General features: G+C 43.9%; 1 long non-coding RNA gene across 1 annotated transcript; it reads left to right on the forward strand.

The window, feature by feature from the left end:
• The first annotated feature begins 14,896 nt into the window (after window positions 1-14,896).
• On the forward strand, window positions 14,897-17,971 carry LOC139534174 (uncharacterized). The gene is made up of 2 exons (XR_011666917.1): window positions 14,897-15,029; window positions 16,541-17,971. It is a non-coding gene; the product is annotated as an uncharacterized lncRNA (long non-coding RNA).
• Window positions 17,972-18,207: the final 236 nt, after the last annotated feature.

An 18,207-nucleotide genomic window follows, 5' to 3' on the forward strand; every position in this document is an offset into this window, starting at 1 on the left:
GAGCGTGGAATTGGCATGCTGACTGCAGGAATGTTCTCCAGAGCTGTTGCCAGAGAATTTTATGGTCATGTGTCTACCATAAGCCACCTCCAACGTTGTTTTAGAGAATTTGTCAGTACGTCCAACCAGCCTCGCATGCCAACTTTTTGTGCATATGGAACATTTCTGGGATATTTTATTTCACCTCAATGAAACATGGGACCAACACTTTACATCTTGCGTTTTTATATTTTTCTTAAGTGAAAGTACATATAAGTATATACAGTGCATTCGAAAAGTATACAAAGCGAGATCCGTACAGAAATGGTTTGTCGAGATCGATATGTGGAAGAACTTGACCAGCCTGAACAAAGCCCTGAACTCAACCCCACCGAACACCTATGTGATGAATTGGAACATCAACTGCGAGCCAGGCCTGATCGCCCAACATCAGTGCCCGACCTCACTAATGCTCTTGTGGCTGACTGAAAGCAAGTCACCGCAGCAATATTCCAACATCTAGTGGAACGCCTTCCCAGAAGAGTGGAGGCTGTCATAGCAACAAAGGGGGACCAACTCCTTATTAATGCCCATAATTTTGGAATGAGATGTTCGACAAGCAGGTTTCCACATACTTTTGGTAATGTAGTGCATGTGTAATACTTATTTTCTACATTGTAGAATAATAGTGAAGACATCAAAACTATGAAATAACACACATGGAATCATGTAGTAACCAAAAATGTTTAAACAAGTCATAATATATTTTATATTTGTGATTTTTGAAGTAGCCACTCTTTGTGTTGATGACAGCTTTGCACACGCTTGGCATTCTCTCAACCAGCTTCATGAGGTAGTCACCTGAAATGCATTTGAATTAACAGGTGTGCCTTGTTAAAAGTTAATTTGTGGAATTTCTTTCCTTAATGCATTTGAGCCAATCAGTTGTGTTTTGACAAGGTAGAGAAGGTATACAGAAGATAGCTCTATTTGGTAAAAGACCAAGTACATATTATGGCAAGAACAGCTCAAATAAGCAAAGAGAAACGACAGTCCATCATTACTTTAAGACATGAAGGTCAGTCAATGCAGAAAATTTCTTCAAGTGCAGTTGCAAAAACCATCAATGATTAAACTGGATCTCATGAGGAACGCCACAGGAAAGGAAGACCCAGAGTTACCTAGTTCATTATAGTTACCAGCCTCAGAAATTGTAGGCCAAATAAATGCTTCACAGAGTTCAAGTAACAGACACATCTCAACATCAACTTTTCAGAGTAGACTGCGTGAATCAGGCCCTCATGGTCGAATTGCTGCAAAGAAACCACTACTAAAGGACACCAATAATAAGAAGAGACTTGCTTGGGCCAGGAAACACGAGCAATGGACATTAGACCAGTGGAAATCTGTCCTTTTGGTCTGCTTTTCCAAATGTGAGATTTTTGGTTTCCAACCGCCGTGTCTTCGTGAAACACAGAGTAGGTGAGCGGATGATCTCCGCATGTGTGGTTCCCACCGGGAAGCATGAAGGTGGTGTGATGGTGTGGGGGTGCTTGGCTGGTGACACTGTCTGTGATTTGTTTAGAATTCAAGGCACACTTAACCAGCATGGCTACCAGAGCATTCTGCAGCTATACGCCAACCCATCGGGTTTGCGCTTAGTGGTACTATCATTTCTTTTTCAACAGGACAATGACCCAACTCACCTCCAGGCTGCGTAAGGGCTATTTGACCAAAAAGTAGAGTGATGGAGTGCTGCATCAATCACCTTGTCACGCCCTGACCTTAGTTATCTATGTTTTCTTTATTATTTTGGTTAGGTCAGGGTGTGACGAGGGTGGGTATGCTTGTTTTTGTATTGTCTAGGGTTTTGTATATGGTTTTGGTTTGTCTAGGTATATGTAGGTCTATGGTGGCCTGAATTGGTTTCCAATCAGAGGTAGCTGTTTATCGTTGTCTCTGATTGGGGATCATATTTAGGTTGCCATTTTCCCTTTTGGTTTTGTGGGTTCTTGTCTATGTGTAGTTGCCTGTTCAGCACTCTTTGTATAGCTTCACGGTTCGTTTTGTTAGTTTTGTTCAGTGTTCATTCTTATAATAAAGAGAATGTACGCATACCACGCTGGGCCTTGATCTCCTCCCTATGACGGCCGTGACACACCTGACCTCCACAATCACCCGACCTCAACCCAATTGAGATGGTTTGGGATGAGTTGGACTGCAGAGTGAAGAGTGAATCTAAAATGTTTTTTTATTTGTTTAACATTTTTTTGGTTACTACATGATTCCATATGTTTTATTTCATAGTTTTGATGTCTTCACTATTGTTGTACAATGTATAAAATAGTAAAAATAAAGAAAAACCCTTGAATGAGTAGGTGTGTCCAAACTTTTGACGTAAGGATGTTCTTGATAAGTCATTGTCACGCCCTGACCTTAGAGATCCTTTTTATGTCTCTATTTTGGTTTGGTCAGGGCGTGAGTTGGGGTGGGCATTCTATGTCTTGGTTCTATGTGGTTTATTTCTATGTGTTTGGCCGGGTGTGGTTCTCAATCAGAGGCAGCTGTCTATCGTTGTCTCTGATTGAGAACCATACTTAGGCTGCCCTTTTCCCTCTTTCTGTGTGGGATCTTGTTCTTTGTTTGTGTGCCGCTACGTTGCACGACGTAGCTGTTCGGTCGTCGTATTCTTTATTGTTTTGTTGTATCGTAGTTTCACATCGTGATTAAAATTATGTGTAACTCAAAGAACGCTGCGCCTTGGTCTCATTCTTCCCAGGACGATCGTTACAGAAGATCCCACCACAAAAAGACCAAGCAGTGTTTCTTGGAGGAGTGGACATGGGAGGAAATCTTGGATGGCAAGGGACCCTGGGCACATGCAGGAGAATATCGTCGTCCTAAGGAGGAGCTGGAGGCAGCTAAAGCGGAGCGGAGACGCTACGAGGAGTTGGCTAAACAAGGCGTGCACGAGAGGCAGCCCCAATTTTTGGGGGGGAGGCACACGGGGAGATTGGCCGAGTCAGGTTATAGACCTGAGCCAACTCCCCGTGCTTACCGTGGGGAGAGAGTGACTAGTCAGGCACCAGGTTATGCGGCTCTGCGCCGTGTGTCTCCAGTGCGCTCTCATAGCCCAGTGCGCTCTCTGCAAGCTCCCCGCAGTTGCCGTGCTAGAGTTGGCATCGAGCCAGGAGGGATGGTGCCGGCTCAGCGCATCTGGCCTCCAGTGCGTCTCCTCGGCCCGGGTTATACTGCACCAGCCCTACGCACGGTGTCCCTGGTTCGCCAGCACAGCCCAGTGCGGCCCGTTCCAGCTCCCCGCACTTGCCGGGCTACAGGGGGTATCCAGCCAGGACGAGTTGTGCTAGCTCTGCGCTCGAGACCGCCAGTGCGCCTCCACGGCCCAGTGTATCCGGTGCCTCGGCCAAGGAAGAGGTCTCCTGCATGTCTCCCCAGCCTGGTGAGTCCTGTGCCTGTGTTAAGCCCTAACCCTCCTGCATGTCTTCCCAGCCTGGTGAGTCCTGTGCCTTCTCCCAGAGCCAGGCCTCCTGTGTGTCTCTCCACTCCAGTGATGATCCATGGCATGAAGCCTCCAGTGATGATCCATGGCACGAAGCCTCCAGTGATGATCCATGGCACGAAGCCTAAACCTATAGGGGAGTGGGCATCACCCAGTCTGAGCACTGATGGAGGGATTGTGCGTTCCTGGTGTAACTCGGGCAGTTGTTGTTGCCATCCTGTACCTGTCCCGCAGGTGTGATGTTCGGATGTACCGATCCTGTGCAGGTGTTGTTACACGTGACCTGCCACTGCGAGGACGATCAGCTGTCCGTCCTGTAGCGCTGTCTTCAGCGTCTCACAGTACGGACATGGCAATTTATTGCCCTGGCCACATCTGCAGTCCTCATGCTTCCTTGCAGCATGCCTAAGGCACGTTCACGCAGATGAGCAGGGACCCTGGGCATCTTTCTTTTGGTGTTTTTCAGAGTCAGTAGAAAGGCCTCTTCAGTGTCCTAAGTTTTCATAACTGTGACCTTAATTGCCTACCGTCTGTGAGCTGTTAGTGTGTTAACGACCGTTCTACAGGTGCATGTTCATTAATTGTTTATGGTTCATTGAACAAGCATGGGAAACAGTGTTTAAACCCTTTACAATGAGGATCTGTGAAGTTATTTGGATATTTACGAATTATCTTTGTAAGACAGGGTCCTGAAAAAGGGCCGTTTCTTTTTCTGCTGCATTTATGTGTTCCAGAAGTATGGAGTGTTTTAGAGTAGAGATCCCGGTAGGTATCCTAGTGGTTAGAGCGTTGGGCCGGTAACCGGAAGGTTGCTGGATCAAATCCCAGAGCTGACAAGGTAAAAATCTGTCGTTCTGCCCCTGAGCAAGGCAGTTAACCCACTGTTCCCCGGTGCTGAAGATGTGGATGTCGATTTAAGGCAGCCCCCTCACCTCTCTGATTCAGAGGGGTTGGGTTAAATGGGAAGACACATTTCAGTTGAATACATTCAGTTGACAACTAACTAGGTATCCCCCTTTCCCACAGTAGCTAATGTAATTACATACTGGCAGTGTCTGCTGTGGAAGGTGTAAGTTACCTGAATGTATTGTATTATAATATTTGTGGAAATATGATAACTGAAGATATGAATTGATATTTGTCTGAATATTATACCTGTACCTGTTTAACCCCCCCATTGTAAAACTGACAAACAAAATAAGTTGGTCACCAAAAAAAACTTAGTAGATATTGTCTCTCAATGTTCATCTCAAAGTGCACCAAATTCATGCAGTAGAAATACTGTTTTTCTGCAGTGGGAGAATGCCCCAGGACCCCCCTACTGGCTTTGGGCTAAATCCCCAATGTCTTCTAATCCTAGAAACGCCCTGTGCACGGATAAAACTCACTTCTACGTATACATTCATAATAGCACACAGACAGTCATGCATAAACTCAGTGAAAGAAGCCGCCATACACACACACACAGATATGCAAACAGGAAAACACACACATGAACATACAGAAATCGGATAAATAATTAAACCTCTTGTGGCGGCCTTCTCTCAGAACCACTGTGATACATTAATTGGGTGAAATTAGCATGAATTAAAGCAAATAAGTGTAATGTAATTTATTACTGATCAAGCGTAGTTTAGCAGTGGAAGGCTTCCGATTTCCCTCCAGATTGCTTTAACAGCTATAATGCATTTCTTAATTTACTATGTGGAAAATAAAAAAAATTCAGAGTTCATTAAGCACCAATATGTTACAATGCTGCTCCCCTGAGCACCCGGCTACAAAAAACATTATGCAAATCTCCGCCAGTGCGTTCTCAGTATGTAAATAGCTACTAACACTAGTGTCAGGTCTCGGTGGAAAGATTTGTTAGTGGAAAACCCTTTGTTTCTATGCCCATGCGTTGTTTATGATACGCTGGTCTGGATGGAAGAAAACAAGGGTTGTTATGTGGACTCAAGGACATAGCCATATTATGACTGTCTAGTAGTCTACCCCACTGTACCTGATCCAATATTGATTATAGTTTAATTTCATACAAATTATATTTGACAATAGCACCCTGTGGTCCGGCCCTGTCTCTGTGTTTACCCCGCTGTATTGTGTTTGTGGTGTAACCTTAGACGTTTTCCAGTTCACATGCACTCTAGTCTAATTAAAATACTCTGAGTGGGTGAATGGGCTGCTTTCTTCATCCTAGCTGGGAGAAGAATATGTGCGAGAGCAGTCCACCGCTTTGCTTCCTCGGCCAAACCCTGAAACGGAAAAAGTCATTTTTAAGAAGGGAAGTTCATGTAGTTAAGCAGTGATCCAAGGCACAAAATAATCCCTCTGAGTTTTCAGTTGGTCATCTGTTTACACTCATGTACTTTTCCATCCCAAAGCGCTAATGTTTACAATCTTCATGGGACTTCTCATGCTCAAAGTCCAATTGAATTTCTCCAAAATAATCCGTACACCACCCCTGTGTCATTGTCGACTCCAAACCAACTTTTTGTTTTTCCCATGTGTGTACATGGGGAATTGTTTCCTGTTTTGGAAAAAGCAGTACAGAGTTGTTAATGATATTACGTAACACTTGAAACAATAAGATCCTCAATACAGTATGATACAGCCCAGATAAAAAGAACTTGCCTGCCAACAGTACTGCACATGTTGTCTTTCCTCTAGTGGAGAATAGACCGCTAGATACATGCTACAACAGCAGGTCCTGTGCCCTGTCACTGACTATCTCTGTGATGATGAGTCTTATTGTCAATGTAATCTTTCCTGTGGGGAAGACTTAAGCACAGGCTGCAAATATCTGGAATGGACCGCTATTATTTTCCTGGCATAGTGTCACAAGGCTAGTTGGATGTCACATTTGCCTTGGCTACAAATCAGGTTGTATGATATTGCCTCACCCTACGAAAATCTGAAGTCAAATGTCTACTCTTTGCTGATGATCTGGTGCTTCTGTCCCCAACCAAGGAGGACCTACATCAGCACCTAGGTCTTCTGCACAGATTATATCAGACCTGGTCCCTGACAGTAAATGTATTTATTTATTTCACCTTTTATTTAACGAGGAAAGTTGGTTAAGAACAAATTCTTATTTACAATGACGGCCTAACCTGGCCAAACCTGTCCTATGGGACTCCCAATCATGGCCGGATGTGATTCAGCCTGGATTCGAACCAGGGACTGTAGTGACGCCTCTTGTACTGAGATGCAGTGCCTTAGACTGCTGCGCCACTCGGAAGCTCCCGAGTAAATCTCAGGAAGACACAACCGATGGTGTTCTACAAAAAGGTCCAGTTGCCAGGACCACAAATACAAATTCCATCTAGACACCGTTGCCCTAGAGCACACAAAAAACTAGCATGTAGTGCCTGAGTACTTTTGTACAGTGCATTCGGAAAGTATTCAGACCTATTAATTTTTTACACATTTTGTTACATTATAGCCTTATTCTAAAATGTATTAAATAATAGTTTTTCCTCATTAATCTACACACAATACCACATAATGACAAAGCAAACCAGTTTTTTTTAGAAATGTTAGCAAAAAAAAGATACCTTATTTCCATAAGTATTCAGACCCTTTGCTATGAGACTTGAAATTGAGCACAATTGCATCCTGTTTCCATTGATCATCCTTGAGATGTTTCTACAACTTCATTGGAGTCCACCTGTGTTAAATTCAATTGATTGTAAATGATTTGTAAAGGCACACACCTGTCTACATTAGGTCCCACAGTTGATAGTACATGTCAGAGCAAAAACGAAGCCATGAGGTCGAAGGAATTGTCTCTAGAGCTCCGAGACAGGATTGTGTCGAGGCACAGATCTGGGGAAGGGTACCAAAGAATGTGTGCAGCATTGAAGGTCCCCAAGAACAAAGGTTCACCTTACAACAGGACAACGACCCTAAACACATAGCCATGACAACGCAGGAGTGGCTTCGGAACAAGTCTCAATGTCCTTCAGTGGCCCAGCCAGAGCCCGGACTTGAACCTGATCGAACATCTCTGCAGAAACCTGAAAATACCTGACAGAGCTTGAGAGGATCTGCAGAGAAGAATGGAAGAAACTCCCCAAATACAGGTGTGCCGAGCTTGTAGTGTCATACCCAAGACTCAAGGCTGTAATCGCTGCCAAAGTTGCTTCAAACAAAGTACTGAGTAACGGGTCTGAGTACCTATTTAAATGTGCTATTTCAGTTTTTTATAAATTTGCTAATATTTCTACCAACCTGTTTTTGCTTTGTCATTATGGGGTATTGTGTGTAGATGGATGAGGGGGGGGGGAAATATTTAATCAATTTTATAATAAGTCTGTAACGTAACAAAATGTGGAAAAAGTCAAGGGGTCTGAATACTTTCCAAATGCCTACGTATCAGTGCCACAGGTAACTTCCTCTGAACTGAGAGACAAGGCAAGAAGGGCCTTCTACGCCATCAAAAGGAACATCAAATTTGACATACCAAATAGGATCCATCAAAAAAATACATTGAATCAGTTATAGAACCCATTGTCCTTTATGGTTGTGAGGTCTGGGGTACGCTCACCAACCAAGAGTTCACAAAATGGGACGAACACCAAATTGAGACTGCTAGAATTTAAAAAAATTATTGAACCTTTATTTAACTAGGCAAGTCAGTTAAGAACAAATTCTTATTTACAATGACGGCACAGTGGGTTAACTGCCTTGTTCATGAGCAGAACGACAGATTTTTACCAGCTCGGGGATTCAATCTAGCAACCTTTCGGTTACTGGCCCAACGCTCTAACCACTAGGCTACCTGCCGCCCCAATATGCTCAGTAAAACACCAAATAATGCATGCGGAGCAGAATTAGGCCGATACCCACTAATTATTAAAATCCAGAAAAGAGTCGTTCAATTCTACAACCACCTAAAAGGAAGTGATTTACAAACCTTTCATAACAAAGCCATTACCTACATAGAGATAATGGGGAAGAGTCCACTAACCAAGCTGGTCCTGGCGCTCTGTCACAAACACACAGACCACACAGAGCCCAGGACAGCAACAGAATTAGACCCAACCAAATCATGAGAAAACAGAAATATAATTACTTGACACATTGGAAAGAAATTACCAAAAAACAGAGCAAACTGGAATGCTATTTGGCCCTAAACAGAGAGTACACAGTGGCGGAATAGCTGACCACTGTGACTGACCCAAAATTAAGGAAAGCTTTGTCTATGTACAGACTCAGTGAGCTATTGAGAGAGGCCGCCGTAGGCAGACCTGGCTCCCAAGAGAAGACCGGCTGTGCACACTGCCCACAAAATGAGGTGGAAGCTGAGCTGCACTTCCTAACCTCCTGCCAAATGTATGACCATATTAGAGACACATTTCCCTCAGATTACACAGACCCACAAGAAATTCGAAAACAAATCAAATTTTGCTAAACTTCCATATCTATTCGGTGAAATACCACAGTGTGCCATCACAGCAGCAAGATTTCTGACCTGTTGCCACAAGAAAAGGGCAACCAGTGAAGAACAAACATTGTAAATATAACCTATATTTATGTTTATTTATTTTCCCTTTTGTACAGTACTTTAACAATTTGCACATCGTTACGGCACTGTATATAGACATAATGACATTTTTTGAGTGTAATGTTTGTTGTTTATCTATTTCACTTGCTTTGGCAATGTAAACATATGTTTCCCATACCAATAAAGCCCTTCGAATTTAATTTATTTGTATTGCTCAATAGAACAGTGGGGTGGGTACTGTAGCTCATCTCTCTCACTCGCGCTCTCTCTCTCTGGAACATGTCACTTTGAAGAGTGTTATTTCAGTCAGAGGAGACATGGAGGCTCTTTCATCTTGTGACACTTCATCTGTTCTCTCCTTCCTTATCTCTGTCTGAGGGGCTCTGAGAGGTTACGGCTAATGAACCTACTGTCCTTCCTAAAAACCCCTCCCATTCCCCCCTTCTCTCCTCTCTCTCTCTCTCTCTCTCTCTCTCTCTCTCTCTCGCTCTCTCTGTGCTTCTGTCTCTGTGTGTCTCTGTCTCTGTGTGTGTGTATACAGTACCAGTCAAAGGTTTGGACACACCTACTCACTCATTTTTACTATTTTCTACATTGTAGAATAGTGAAGCCATCAAAACTATGAAATAACACATATGGAATCATGTAGTAACCAAAAAAGTGTTAAACAATTCAAAATATATTTTCTATTTGAGATTCTTCAAAGTAGCCACCCTTTGCCTTGACAGCTTTGCACACTCTTAGCATTCTCTCAACCAGCTTCATGAGATAGTCACCTGGGATGCATTTGTGCCTTGTTAAAAGTTAATTTATGGAATGTATTTCTTTCTTAATGCGTTTGAGCCAATCAGTTGTGTTGTGACAAGGTAGGGGTGGTATACAGAAGATAGCCCTATTTGGCCATATTATGTCAAGAACAGCTCAAATAAGCAAAGAGAAACAGCAGTCCATCATTACTTTAAGACATCAAGGTCAGTCAATGCAGAACATTTCAAGAACTTTGACATTTTCTTCAAGTGCAGTTGCAAAATCCATCAAGCGCTATGATGAAACTGTCTCTAATGAGGACCGCCACAGGAAATGAAGACCCAGAGCTACCTCTGCTGCAGAGAATAAGTGCATTAGAGTTAACTGCACCTCAGATTGCAGCCCAAATAAATGCTTCACAGACACATCTCAACATCAACTGTTCAGAGTAGACTGCGTGAATCAGGCCCTCGTGGTCAAATTGCTGCAAAGAAACCACTACTAAAGGAGAAGCAATAATAAGAAGAGACTTGCTTGGGCCAAGAAACACGAGCAATGGACATTAGACTGGTGGAAATCTGTCCTTTGGTCTGATGAGTCCAAATTTGAGATTTTTGGTTCTAACCGGCATATCTTTGTGAGACGCAGAGTTGGTCAACGGATGATCTCCACATGTGTAGTTCCCACCGTGAAGCATGGAGGAGGTGTGATGGTGGGTCCGTATGTACCATTACATACCAGTACAGGCATTTGATATGGTGATTTTGAATTTGAACCCAGTAATTCAGTGATTTCAGTTGTCAGAATATTGGTAAGTGAGCAAATTAACAAGGTGTTGCTCAAATCAGAAATACATGTAAAAGGATACAATTAGCAAATCTGACAGGGATATGCAAATCCATTCATCTGACAATAAATTTATTTCAAAACAGTAATGTATTTATTTGTGCACTGTACATGAGTGTACATTTATGATGCATCTGCATCTATTTTTTACACTTCTCTGAATCTCCCCTTCTCTTGCACATGACACCATTGCTCATCCACCCTAACAGAGAAGCATATGTCTGGGTTTGTTCTCCACACAGAGAGCCTGCTGTTTTGTTGTGAACGGAGACAACAGGAGAGGTTCAGGCGAGGTGACACACCTTAAGCTGTTCCAGTGTGTATGTGTTTGCGCGCGCACACCCGCCCGTGTGTGTGTGTGTGTGTGTGTGCGTGCGTGCATGCTTGACTGCATGCTCACGTGTACGTGTGTGGCTGATGGGAGATCTTCAAAGAGTCACAGTCCCATCCTTCTCCTCCATTTGATCTTATGACAGAATGCCAAGGTGTCACTCCTGCTTTGCCCCTGGCTCTTCTTTGTGGCCCTGCCAGGGTATCTGTTTATAACAATGATCTACTGTTGTCTTGTGTTTGTGTGTGTCTGATGGGAGCTTTTCAAAGCAGACAGAGCCACTGACTCAGTCACATCTCTCTCCTCTATTTGATCCTGTGACAAAATGCCAAGGTGTCACTCCTGCTTTGCCCCCTCTCTGTTGCACTGCCATCTATGAGTACTTTTTTATAACAATGAGCTAGTCTTGTCATGTGTGTGTGTGTGTGTGAGAGAGAGCTGATAAATGAGTGGCTTCCTACAGTAGGAGTGACAAGATTAGACGTTAGATGCGTAGGGCCCTTTCTCTGTAACGGCTTATGCCATTAAAACCAGTGTGTGTGTGTACAAGACCTCTATCTACCAGCTGCTGCTGGATGCTGAAACACGAACAGCGTGTGAAGCCCTAGGTCTAAACCCACACGGCCAGATGGGAGATCTGACAAAGGCACAAGTAACAGGCAAACGGGGGGTGTAGGGTTTAGATATGCCGCCTGTCCACCTTAATGTGCTGGACACAATGAGTATGTACAGTGCAGGGTTGTAGGCTGTTGTGTACTACTACTGGGGAAGTCACCCAAGCCTTGTCAGTTCTGTACAAGTGGAGAGACTTGTACTGGACAAGTGGATTAGGCTTCATATAGAGCTACTGTAGTGTAATGTCAAAATACCTGTTTTATATACGGGGGGGGGGGGGGGGGCTGACGCTTCTTTGAGCAGTGTAGCATGCAGCCAGTTGACAGTCAAGGCTGTTTTCTCTGCTGTATCCCAATAGGCCTCTCTTCTTGTCTTGGTGTGTACTGCTGATGTGTTTGTGTTGTGCTGTGTTGGTATTGCCTTCCTCCCTGTTTTGAATTAGAGGCGTTCACATTTAACTCCCCTGGGAAACATCAAGAGACTAAATGCCAGTCCCTGGCATGCTTGTTTGGGTAATTTACTCTCAAATGAGTGTCATTTCTCGTCTCCAGGTGGTCCTTCTGCCATGTCTAACATACATACAGGCATGGAGGCTTTGATGGCTTGGCTACACCTGAGAGATTTGCCCAAATGTGTCTCGTCTCATATTTTCCCAGAAGTGTTTTCGCTCTGGGGTTGTTTACCCGTAAATGTTTTGTGATTCCCCCAAGCAACTCGAGTGTTTTTATGAGGAACATTGCATTTTTTCTATTTATTTTCTTCTCAATGGTTTGGCTAGCTCACCAGCCTTCTCACCACGGCTCACTCTCAAAATACAAAGTTGAGTTCTTATTAACCTTGAAATCCCCATGAAGCCCACATACAGATGAATGCAAAAAACACACTTAGACACCTCCATGACCGCCACCTAGTATAGACACACACACACACACACACACACACACACACACACACACACACACACACACACACACACACACACACACACACACACACACACACACACACACACACACACACACACACACACACACACACATCCCTACACATACTGTGGCCCCTGGAATAATATGGAAATAGTGGTCCTTTCCTTCCTGTCCCTGGCCCTTGTGATCCAACCGTCTGTTTTCCATAATTGCACTAACACTAGCCTGCATGCTAATTGCTGTGGGCCCCCTGTCGCCACATAATTTACTTGGCCTGCTTGATTGTAGAATTTCATCAGCTTGAAGGGTTTGTATTTCATGCTTGCTTTAAATTCTAATACTCTGTTGGATTGCATTGAGTTTACAGTATGGCTATGAAATAAATCCTACAGTGTTATATTTCCATGGTTTATCATATGGTATTTTTTCTTTTCTTGTCGGCATCACAAGCTAGATCTGTTTTATTGTTTTGTTTTACTATCAGAGTGCGGTTTATGATGTTGACAATGCCTGACTGAACTTCAATCAATTGTAAGGCTTTTTGTTTTGTCTGTAGTCAACTCAGCGCTGCAGCCACTCCAGTTTTACCCCGCGATGAAATATCAAAGAGTGAAATTGATGAGATGGTGTTGGAGGTCTGGTCTGGGTTAGGTTTTAGGGACTTTTTGGAGTTAGAAGGCATCACATGGTATGTTGCCCGCCTGGCTTGATCTTTCTAGATGGCCTTTTTGATGTGAAGGTTACGGGACAGCATTGATACAGAATGAGGTGAGCTCATGTGTTGCAATGCAATCAAAGGCCAAATAAAGTTATTTCACATTCTGAGAGGTCCAGTTGGTCCTAGACTCTACACATGGTCTCTTAAACAGCCTCAGTATGGCAGTCTCAGTATGGCAATCTCAGTATGGCAGTCTCAGTATGGCAATCTCAGTATGGCAATCTCAGTATGACAGTCTCAGTATGACAGTCTCAGTATGACAGTCTCAGTATGACAGTCTCAGTATGACAATCTCAGTATGACAGTCTCAGTATGACAATCTCAGTATGACAATCTCAGTATGACAATCTCAGTATGGCAGTCTCAGTATGGCAGTCTCCACAGCCTTACAGATTGATCAAAAGCAAAAGTCAACAGTATACCATAGTATTGTCTTTTGTTAGTGCTATTTTAATTTCTATAGTTACCTGGTAGTCAGAATAAAGCCAATAACTACAAAATGTGACATTTCCCAAAGTAGTGGCTTTTAGAAGTGGAGGGCACTTTTGTGGTGACATTTGTTCATCTGAGCAAAGAGACAAGGATGTGTCTCTCTCACCCCCCAACACACACACATACGCTCTCCATCTGACATGCGGCACCATTTTATCCCCAATCTGGAGGTCTGTCTTGGTGTGTAACAAGACAGAGCAGCTGACATGAGACCTGCTCATGCCTCTCCTCCCTCAACTCTCCTAACTCTCTACTCCTGCCTCTCCTCTCCTACCTCCAAATGCACAGCAGCAGAATAATGAAGCCATTGTGGTCACGTCCAAATTCCTCACCCCACAGCAGCATTCTCAGGCGAATGGAGCCCACTGTTGGGGAATAACGCTCCTGAAATGGAAGTAGAGCGAGAGAGGACGTAGGGGCTGATACTGGAAACGGTTGTTGGATGGTGGTGGTGTGTGTGTGTGTGTGTTTTCTTGTTAAATCACACCAGTTATGCAACACATCTGGCCAAGGGGACAGACTGGTGGTAAATATGCCTCGCTGTGTGTGTGGTAGCGAATAGCTAAGTTAGCTCACCGTACAATACTTTACAGTCCTGTCCATGTTTGCCGTTTAGTATCTGGGCCGCAGTCCCAAACATGCTTGAGTTCACTGGTGTTCCTGGGTAATTCTCTGAGATCCGGCCAGTGTTCCCAACTGTCTCCTCCCATAAAAGGGACTTTGAGAGCCCCTGGTGACTTCACTGTGACCTCCTCAGTGTACAGGACACTACCACAGAGGGAGGCTGTTGGGAAGGAGGGAGGGATGGAGAGAGAGAGAGGAGGAGGAGGGGGGAGGACTCCAAACTCCACCAACTAAAATAAACTATCCCTTATTAGCTGTGGTGAAGAACTAAGCTACGGCTGCACTCAGGGATGGTTTTATTTATGTGCTGATAGACAGTACAGACTGCATGCATCAGTATTGTGCTCCATAAATTAAAGCGCTTTCCTATGCCTTTTCTACCATGTTCAATCAAACAAGAGAAAAAAAGAAGAAATACAGCAGATATCAACTCAATTATAAATATTTATAATCTACACATTTTAGAAATCCTGTCAATCATAAAACGAAAGACTAGGAGGATAAGCTTTTTGTATCTGTCGTCCGGATGCTGGATGATTTGCATGCCACAGAACTTGGCCAACCATTTTGTTTTGACTTTGCATGCGTGCTGTTCGCAGTGCAGATTAAATATAGAAGTTTTGTTCTCTGAGAGAGAGAGAGCGTGGTGGTTCTTTTTTCACACAGCAGTGAGTGTTGATGCTGATGGCGATTCATTATTGAACAGGAAATCGTCTTACCATGGCGTGAGTTTTGTTATGTGTGCTTTGTTCTTGTCATCCATATTACAGAGTGTCTTTGTCAGTCAATGCAGTAAGATCTGTGTGTGTGTGTGTGTGTGCGTGTGTGCGCTTGCCACAGACTCTTTGCAGCAGTGTTTGTCGGTTATGAGTAACTGTCCTCAAAAGGTCTTGTTTGTCATTAGATTGAAGAGAAGTGTGTGTGTGTGTGTGTGTGCGTGCGTGTGCTCGTGCATGTTTGTGCATTAAAGCCATAGATGCTAGTCCCTCAGTTTCCGTCTGTTTGACTGACGTTATCATCTTCAAAATCCCAGTTGAGGCCTTATCATATCTACTCACAGGTTTCATGCTATAGTTGTACAGTAGTTTCACTGTGTCTGTTTAGACCTAGCGACAGACAGACATACAGTAGAGACAGCATTGCCTATTACACAGAAAGTCTGGAGAGCCTGTTTCATAACCCGACACATGGCTCTTCAGTAGTAAGACTGTGATTGTCAGCCACGCACCCACTTGACTTCCACACGCAAGAATTCAAGTTTATTTAGAGAGTACGGCGTGTGCGTGCGTGTCAGGAAGGCGAAGTGGCTCTTGCGAAAGGCGGCTTGTTGTGTGTGTGTGGCATTCTCCCCTGATTTCATGCTTTGCTGATGGAAAATTAGGCCCCCGCGTATCGCTGAATGAAGAGGGGTGGGGGGGATCGCTGCTGTTATCGCCTCAGGACACTCCACCCGACAACAAGAAAACTAGAGCGAGGAGGCTGTGTCACTGGCTGCTAATGCACTCTAAACAATATGATGTGCGCACGGAATCCCAACGTGGTGCCTTAGCAAGGAGCTTCAAAAATACATCTCCCCTCTTCTGTCTTTAAAAAATATGTTTTTTTTCTTCTTTTAACAGTGTTATAAACCACCAGCTGCCAGTCTGGCATTTTGAAAAGGCCGCTAAATGTATTTTGCTTTTCTGAGGTGATTTGAATGGCATGTTGAAGAATTCATTTGCATTCTCGTCAGGGCTTTTTTTGTATTCGAGGCCAATGAAGCTCTAAGGATAAAGTACTTAAAATACTGCAGGCACTTCACTTGACTTGTTTGGTTGTTCAAAGATATGGTACAGTACCCTCCTAGTTGAAATGCAGTCTTCGCTGTAACAATTGTGAGGAACATTTTGAAGCAAAAATAAATCTATGGTTTAGTCTTGTTATGTAAGCATATTTATAGGCTGGCTATGTTTACTATATTTATGATATACAGGCAAATCTGAAATGTTTTCATTTGTAACATAGCTGTACGTGCTCTCTCTCACACGGAGACACTCACTCACTCACTCACACACACACACCCACACACACACACACACACACACACACACACACACACACACACACACACACACACACACACACACACACACACACACACACACACACACACACACACACACACACACACACACACACACACACACTCTCTTCTCCCATCTAATCATTTACTTGTGTTTCCCTCCACTTCTACCAGCTAATAAACAATAGGAGTCCTGACCACCCAAAGGGCACACAGAACAATAACTACAGTGAGAACATCAACATCTGGTCATGAGAATAAACAATGCAATATGCATTTCAAACAGGAGCTTTATTGATTCAACATTACATAAACATGTTGGCTACGTGACATGTACATAAACTGTCTTTAGCCATTACCAACTGGCTTGTCCAACCATACACGTTCCCAGGGGTTGCTGCTTTCCATCCCTCAAGTATCATCTGTTGGTCTTTGTTCCCTGTGGGACCAGTAACTTCCTAACCAGCGTGATCATGGAAGACTCTACCCTGCCGCATCTGGCCAGCGGCATTCCAGTCTGGATGAGTAGATGACATGTCATTCACACTGCAGTGGAAGGTTAACTCCTGTAGTTCATCTTCACTGGCGCCTACGCTCTGTTTCTTTCCCTGCTACATCACTTCTTATGGATAAAGCCTAGAGTTTTCCCTGAACACATCACCAGACCAGGAGAAACTACAGGCCATAGAACTTGAGTGACTATAGTGTGGTCAGGAAAAACTCCACCCACGGGGATTATGCGCTATGGTGCAAGCGCAACACATCAGATGATTGTTTATTCAATGTGTCAATGTGTTGGACGTTATGTCCCTATTGAATTAAACATAAATACATGAGTGGGAAACAGGGTGCAGGGGAACTGTAGCGATGGGGCACGGCAGGGTTGAGATGTATAAATTCCCCACACACCTGGGAATGCTCAGCACAATGACGCACACAACAGAAGCCAGGCCGCCCTGCGCTGGAGCCCGGCCAGAGGCTGGCCACGTCTGGACAGAGTTTCCATGAGGAGGGGCCTCCAGCCTGCTCCAGCTCTGTGGAAGGGCCGAGGTGGAGGCTATCGCAACACCTCAACCTCATATCATGGCCAGAGAGGAATACCATGTGGGAGAGAGGGAGGGACGGAGGAAGAGAGAGAGCGAAAATGATGGGACTTCAATTATGAATGTATTGCTTTTTTTTGTTTGCGTAAAGGAATTTAACTGATCAGATTATACAGGAAGCAAGGGAGTACGGAAGTCTTGCACACTTTTCCCGGTGTCTAAGTTTACTGTTAAATCCATATTCATAGTTATTGTCACGCCCTGACCATAGTAAGCTGTTTATTCTCTGTGTTGGTTGGGGCGTGATAGTGACTAGGGTGGGTCATCTAGGTTTTTTGTATGTCTATGTTGGCCTGATATGGTTCCCAATCAGAGACAGCTGTTTATCGTTGTCTCTGATTGGGGCTCATATTTAGGTAGCCATTTCCTCATTTGTGTTTGTGGGATCTTGTCTATGTTTAGTTGCCTGTCAGCGCTAGTTGTATAGCTTCACGGTTCGGTTGGTTGGTTGTTTGTTGTTTTTGTTCAGTGAGTTTCAGTTTATTAAAATGATGTGGAACTCTAAGCACGCTGTGCCTTGGTCTACTCTTTTCAACGATCGTGACAGTTATTGGATAATATTTGGTGTCGAATGTGATTTCACAAGCAAATCAAGTTGAAAAGGACTTTTGAAGAAAGTGGGGAAAGACATTCTAACCTTAAAGGCACGTTTGTCTTGGAGCTTGAACTTAATTACAATGACTTTACAACATCCAGCTTGACTTGAGCCTCCCTCTCTCCCTCCCATCCAGGCAGAGC

This window comes from Salvelinus alpinus, chromosome 11, assembly GCF_045679555.1.
Source record: "Salvelinus alpinus chromosome 11, SLU_Salpinus.1, whole genome shotgun sequence".
NCBI lineage: Eukaryota > Metazoa > Chordata > Actinopteri > Salmoniformes > Salmonidae > Salvelinus > Salvelinus alpinus.